The following is an 8,131-nucleotide window of genomic DNA, read 5'->3' as shown; positions in this document are numbered from 1 at the left end:
TGCTAATAACAGGCAGTCGGGGACTAGCCAACGTTGAAGCTTTGTCATGGGATTAGTTTTTGTTGGCTTTTTGGCTTCTTGTGCTTGGGTTTTTAAGATGGCCATTTTGGGATCCAGAGTTCTTTGTAGCCATCATAGAACCCCTGAGCTTCAAGAAGATTCTTGGGCACCCACCATTGATTGTCATGATAAAGGTATGTGGTCAGGGCACTTGTGGTGTGGGTGGTCAAGGATGTAGAGTTGAGTGGGATTGTCAGCGAGACCAAGGAGGCTTGATTGTTAATGGTGTCAATCGTGTCCTTTCGACCAACTTTGGTGAGGCATGGGGTGTGGGAATAGGGGAGACTATCGGTGATGAGGATAGGGCATGAAGGGGAAGGGCAGTAGAGGGTGAGGGTGTGTGGATGATTTCCTATTGGAGACACAAGAGAACAGTGGCCTTTTTTCTATTGATTTCCATGGTGGCCATGTCTTCATGCCAATTGATTTGGCAATGAGTGGCATCAATCCACTCTTTTCCATTGATAATCCGGCCTTGGAGTGCACCTCAATCTATGACATGAAATATGCACTCCAACTGGTTATTTCCAATAGAAATTTTAGGAATGAAATACCCAACACTTGTTAAACGCATTTCATGGTAAATTTGAATGTAAGTGTTTGGGTTTTCTAAAAGTTTTCCATGCCTCCAAGAATATGTGATTAGTGTGAACCATGGGATCTATGTGGGCTTGCCACCATTGTAGGCCATTCTCAGTTGGGAGTCCAATCCATATTCTTGGTGGGTTTAGTTCTAGTGGAAGTTTAGGGGTGGTAGAAGACTTACTAGTTATTGTGGGGGGTGTGAGAGTATCATTTGTGGAAGTAGCCTGGTGCGGGCAGAGGATCCAAGTCGATGCACTCCCCGTCCCAAAGGATCATCGCTACTTTTCTCTATGGAAGCTTGAGGATAGTTGTGTTGTCAGCTGAGTTGATTGTACTTGTAGCATTGTGGACCCAGATTCCTCCAAGGATGACTACTTCTTTTTACTCACCTGTGGGAACCACATAAAACTTACAAGCCAATGGATTAGAGATAGTATGTACAGTTTGTGTAAAGGACCCAAGGCATTGTATACGTTGGCCTCTAGGCAATTGAATTTGGGCATGGGCAGTTTTAAGAGATGGTTTGCCTAGGTTTTCCATGGATTAGTTGTGTTTGTCGCATAAAGGGTCTGCCTGGGATGGCATCATAGGTGGCGTTACGAAAGTACATGACCACAAATGTGAGGTTGAAGATCGTCACAGACTTTGACTTTGAGGTCATGCCTATAGTTTATGTTCCATCCAATCCCAAAGGTCATTCCATAAATTTGGACTACCTTTTAATAAGTTTCCAATGGGCATTTGGATTTGGGAAGAAAGGAAGGCCAGCAAGGTCACATTGATAAGGGACTTCCACAGGTGCAGGGCCTTGATCATAAGGTGGACCAACAATAGTATATGGAAGTTCAATGTGTTCCTTATTTGATAGGGGTGGAGGTTGAGATTTGGGTGCCGTAGGACTCGTGAGTTCTTGTCGGACTGTATGTCAATGTTCACATCGAGTTGTATGATGTGAACGTGGGATTTAGGCTTGGCCGCTTGTGGAATAGGCAGTGGAGGATTAGGAGACGCATGTGGAGCAAAATCTTTATTTATCAATGTCATGTTTGTGAACGGATCTTCCTCGGCCATGAGTGTAAGGGAGATCATGCCTTACCTGGTGCACGGAAGTTCTGGTTCTATGGGGGATGGCCTGCACTCAAGTACATGGTCAAAGGTCACAAAAACGAGCGGCGGTTCTAGCTGAGCCTGGTAGTACTCTACCAGTGCTTGGGCCTCCTAATAAGAAGTTGCTTCCTAAGGATAGCATTTGGATATGCAGCCAACCGTTTTTGCCATTTGGTGAGTTTTTTGGGGGATGCATGGGGGAGTGGTAGCTCGGCAGGATCATCGCTCCTAGAGGAGGAGGATGTGGTCTTTGTTAAGCCAGTGCAGATGCTAACCCGATCTTCTACATGGCCAATGTGCTTAGAGCATTGTTTCTTTTGGCATGTGGCCTTCATTAGCTTGGCCTACAACCGTGTGATGACATTCTTCGATGATAGTGGAGATCTTCCCATGTTGAATGCTCAACACGTTGAGGTATGGCATGCCTTCAACTGTGGAGTGAGAAATTGATTGTTGTAAGGTCCCTCCCAAGCCATGTATGTATGTGTCTCTTTTAATATAGATTTCAATAAGGAAATAGAGTGTAATTAGAGAAGAGTGAGACAACAAGGCTAGAAACATTAGGAAAGTGTTAGAATAAAAATATTAGCTCCAAAAATCCTAAAAGAAATAAGAACATAAGAATGGTTCTATTAATAAGAGATAAGTATCTCCAAAAATAGAATTTCGAATTTAGGTGATAAGAGGTCATATTTAGAGTACTTTTACACATTTAGAGTCCATGCATACTAAAAATATGAAAAAACAACGAGTGCTGGGCAAACATACGGCTACAATACTTAATCAAGCTAGGAAAGGCCATATGCATAGAAATATGACTGTGAAAAGCCTAGCCAAATGTTGAAAGCGAAAAGCCAAAGGCTAATGAATGGCTAAATGTAGAGACCGAAGAGCTAAACACTAAATGCCGTAAGCCAAACACTAAATGCTCAAAGTTGAAGTCAAAATAACTGAATATCTAAATGCTGAAGTGCTTTAATGTGGAATGCCTGAAGCAGAATGGTTGAATGAGGAAAGCCAAACACTGAAACGGCTGACCAAAAACAAAGGCAACTGAAATAGCTGATGTACAAGAAAGTCTGATGCTAAAAGTCTGAAGTAGAATGACTGAATGAGGAAAGCCAAACGCTGAACGGTTGATTGAGCAAAGTCAACTGAAACAACTGATGCACAAGAAAATCTGATGCTAAAAGCTGAAAGATGAAGGTTTAATTATTACTAATTGGGAAAAACTAATAGAAGCAACTGATGAACTGAAGCTGAAGCCGAATGCTGAATGTTCAAGTGCTGACTAAGAAAAGCCAAAGGCTGCTCTGCTAACTAGGCTAAGCTGACGGACACAGCTTAATGGCTGAACAGGTAGAATTGACAAACATTGAAGTTCAATGCTGAAAGGAGTGCTGAATAGCTGACTGGGCTAAATTGACAGACACAAAAGTCTAATTTCAAAAACTAAAAGCCAGTACTCAGACATCAACAACAACAATAGAAACAAAACTCGACGAATACCAAAATCCAATGCCAAAAGCTTCTGAAAGCTTGAGCTCAGTGTAGTGCTAGTGTGTGGCATTGGCCAGAATGTACGATAGCAGAAATAAAGCTGACCAATGTACAGAGGAGGCAAAAACCCTAGATTTGTGGAAAGTGAGAAGTGTAAGAGCTTACACAGGCTTTTGGTGGCGAAGATGAATGGATGTACGATGACGTAGATGTAAAACACCATCAATGTACACCAAGCTTCACCACTTTAGAGACTAATGGCAAGGAGCTAATGGCTCTATAGCCAAGCTCTGAATCTAGCTTTGAAAAGCAAATAGGTGGCCATGCCAAACAATGAGGAGAGCGTCAGGGCCAATGGCAGGAATTCGAGGGCGGAAGAAGGTGGGAATGTGGATGAAAGGTGTTGATAATCAAATGTGTTTAAGGTCGAAAACCAAGACACTGAAATCAAGGCCATAAATAGTATCTCTAATACCAATGTTGGATGAGGGAGAAGATGCTTTGCACACTCAAACAGACACACATGCACACACCATTGAATCAAGCTTGAATAATGAGAGAGAGACGAGAAGGGAAGCTAGAAAGTACTCGCTGATAATGATCGCTGATAATGATATGAAATGAGTGGAATACAAGAGTACTAATAGAAGACCTAGCCCTAGGGCTAATGTGGCTAACACACAAGAGTGTGTTCACATGGGGAAAAAAACCCTGCCATCATAGGGCCGTGTAGGGTTATTCACACCAAGGACTTCCAGGCTAACCAGGCTAACCAGGCTAACAAAGAACTCAGTTTAGCCCATGCTTTTATGCAAAAAAACATTAAAATGTATGCATGTAGGATGATAGCTTTGACATGCTCCTACCTTTATACAATGTTGACAACCATCTATGGAGAAACAAATGAATGCTCAATAAGGTGTTGCAAATCAGCTAATAACAGTAGGACGGGGATGAAAATCAATTTGAATTTTATAACAGAGATCGGGTTATTGATGAGGTAATTGTGGATGATGGATGAGGAAAGGGCAGCCATATAAGCGTCCAAGGGTAAGCCAAAATGGCTCATGTAAATAATGCACGAGCAATAGCATATTAGCCACTCCTTTACCTAGTTGGACAAGTGCATGTTTTTAACATGCATGTTATTCTTTTGTGTATCATGCATTCATTGCTAGTATTTGCAATGAAGAGAAATCTGTTTTCTTTAAGGAAGCACTTAAAAATGTAAAGCTGATGGTAGGGTTGATGGTAGGGTTGTGATTGCTACAAGAAGGCAAGGCTTGCAAAGGGTTACGTTCAAGAAAAGGGCATATATTATGATGAAACCTTTGTCCCCACATCTCATATGACTATAATATGGTGTATTTGCATTATTAGTGCATCATTATGGATGGAATATACATCAGTTAGATATTAATACAACCTTCTTGAATGGTGATTTGCATGAGGAGATTTATGTATCTCAGCCTCACAGTTTTGTTCAGAAGGGACACGAGTCTAAATTATGTAGGCTAAGAAAAGATTTATATGGACTTAATCAGGAACCTAGAGCATGGTTGGAGAAGATAAATGAATACTTGGTTGCAAATGGTCTTTGAAATATTCCAACAGAGAGTATCCTCTATGTAAAAAGGAGTAAGACATTGTTTTTTGGTCATCATTTTATAGGTTAATAACATATTTCTCACAAGACCTAATGAGAAGAACCTTCAAGGTTAAAGTACATGTATCATTTGAGATGATAGATTTGGGCTCGTTGAATTATTATTTGGGCATACATTTTGTGCAACATGATGATGGTGATGATGGTATTGTGATGTTGCTATCAAAGTATAAATAAAGACTACTTACATGGTTTGGTCTTGAAGGTTGTAAGCACGTTGCTACACCACTAAAGGCTAGTGCTAGGCTCAGTCTCCAGGATGCAATAGGCTATTGGTTCCTCATATTTGACATGAAATATTTGGGTTGTTGCATTATTATTTGGACATATAGTTTATATATTTTCATGTTACAATCAAAGTACATATAAAGTTTGTTTACATGGTTTGGTCCTGAAGATTATAAGCTTGTTGCTACACTAGTAGAGAGACAGGTGCTAGGCTTAGTTTCTAGGATGCAGGTGAACCACTTGATACATCACTTTATCAATGGGGGTGCCTCATCTATCTATGTAATATGACACAAGACATTCAGTTTGGAGTTAAGCAGGTTTACACATATTTTCAAAAGTAAGCATTGGTAGACTTCCGAGTAAGTATTTTATATTTACAGGGCACCCAGTCCCTTGGGCTATTTTATGCTAAGGGGGGTGATATTAAATTACATGCTTTCAATGACTCCAATTGGGCTAGATGTTATGACATGCGAGTGTCCACATTAGTGGCCTTTGCTTTCCTCTTTTTGATTTATGTATATCATAAATCCGCTTGGACTAGATGAACTATGACACGCAAGTGTTCACTAGTGGCTTTTTCTTTTATCTTGTTGATGCATGTATATTGCAACTCAAAAAAAAGTGGCAATGATGGCCATTTTGAGCTATGAAGCTGAGTACAGGGTAAATTTAACAGTGATTGCGGAGTTTATATAGCTTAGATGCCTTTTGGGTAGAACTTGGTGTTGGTATAGTAGTTTCCTGTCTCCATCTTCATAAACAATGAGAGTGTATTGGCTGAGGAACCTAGTGTTCATGCTCACACAAAGCACATTTAGGTGCATTATCATTATGTATTATTATTATGCCAAGGAAAGGCTTATTTGTATGATAGATTAGCCTAGATTATGTCTCTACACATAACAATATGGTAGATATGTCTACAAAGGCTCTTTAACAAGAGTTATTTAAATCTTTTTGCAAAGATTGCCATTTGGGGATTGATTTGCCCCACATGATCCATGTACATGTTCACATCACACTAGAACATGGGGGATTTGTAGTCGTATATGTATAGTAGTGATGCAGGCTAATAATGGGCTAGGGTAGCTTTTTCCTCCAGCATGTGTACACACTCTTATGAGTGATTTTGTAAGTGACCTTACCATGTCACTTCACTTGTACTTCATGCATCATCAATCTACTTTAGGTGTTATGCTTCTCTCTATCTCTGCTTGCATGCTCCATCTCTACAATAGGAGTGGGAGACAAAGGTAGCAACACATATATTTAGTGGCTCAGGATTGATTTAGAAAATTTGAAGAAAACGAATTAAATTTCATGAATAATAATTGGGTACACTTGGCTAGCATACATCTACACATGGTAAGAGTTCTTTAGAAAAATTATGTATCTAGCAAAAAAGCTTAAATTTCATGAAATTTATAATTGAGTATGCTTGGCTAACATGAATTTACACAATGGTAGTTTGACAGTGTAGGCTAATAATGGGCTAGGGTAATTTTTCTCCTGAACATGTGTACACACTCTTATGAGTGAGTGTGTAGGTTACTTTATTATGTCACTTCACTTGTACTCCACTCATTCTCATCAATCTACTTTGAGTGTTATGCTTCTCTCTATATTTGCTTGCGTGTTCCATGTGTGTGTGTTACTACCTTTGTCTTCACTTCAATAGTAAAGTGGCTTAGGATTGATTTTGAAATTAAAAAAAATAGAAAATAAAAAAATAAATTTCATGAATATGATTGAGTATGCTTGGCCTAGCATGCATCCATCTACATGTGGTAAGAGTTCTTTATAAAAATTATATATTTGGAAAACAAGCTCAAACTTCATGAATATAAGTGAGTATGCTTAGCTAACATGCATCTACACATGGTAAGAGTTCTTTAGAAAAAATATGTATTTCAAAAATTAACATTTGAAAAATTATAAAAATAGCATAAATATGATATAGTAACCTCACGGGCCAGTGAGAAAAAGTGTGCTAAAAAAGTATGTCTTCAGTTAATGGAAAGTATATGCCAATGGATCAAATACATATTAAATAAAAATTTTCATTTTAAGGTGTTTTCAAGAAAAAGAAAAAAATGAAAAAAAAGTGTCTTAACAATGCTCATAAAAAACCATATTACAAAAAGAAATTGATAATTTATTTATTTCTTTCAACAATTGATATCTTATGTTAAGAGTATTTTCGTGAGGTATTTTTCTTCTTAAAAGGTATTTATATAACATTAGTAGCATAAGCTAGAAGTAGTGAACTAGACATACTAGCACGAGGCTATAATAGTGCTAGTTCTTACTGGTGGTAGTAGTTCTATTTCTAGCTAGTTCTTACTGGTGGTAGTAGTTCTATTTCTAGCTAGTTCTTACTGGTAGTAGTTCTAATGCTAGTTAGTTCTTATTGGTGGTAGTAGTTCTATTGCTAGCTAGTTCTTACTAGTAGTAGCTCTATTGCTAGCTAGTTCTTGCTAGCAACAATTCTATATATTTGCTTAGTAGTAATTAGGAGCTCTTAGTAGTAGTGCTACTGCTTCCAACTACTATGGGTAGTAGTGCTAATATTAGCTCTAGTGCTAGCAATAATGGATAGTGATTCATAGTGTACACTATATACTAGTAGTGTTAAGTAGCACTTGCTACTAGTAGTAGTGCTACTACTACTTGCTATGTATCAGTTAGTGTTTGTAGTGGTAAATCTAGCTAGTGCTAGTTAGAAGTAGCTCTAATCTTAGCTTGTGCTAGTTAGCAATAGTGCTTACTAGAGAGTGCTTATGGGAGTTAGTGGTAGAGATAATGGCCTAATGCATTCATTTATAGTTATGCTCAAGCAAGAATGTGCTAGTTAGAAATAGTGGTACTACTAGAAAAAGTGCTTACTAGAGCTAAGCTAGTGGTAATGGCCTAATGCATTAGTTCATAATGTAAGTTAGTGCTGATTTTAGTAGTAGCACTAATGATAGTAAGAACTTG

Source organism: Cibotium barometz, chromosome 24 (assembly GCF_041138505.1).
Source record: "Cibotium barometz isolate CiBa-2024 chromosome 24, ASM4113850v1, whole genome shotgun sequence".
In the NCBI taxonomy this organism is placed as follows: domain Eukaryota; kingdom Viridiplantae; phylum Streptophyta; class Polypodiopsida; order Cyatheales; family Cibotiaceae; genus Cibotium; species Cibotium barometz.
Note: the sequence above shows the minus strand (reverse complement) of the source record.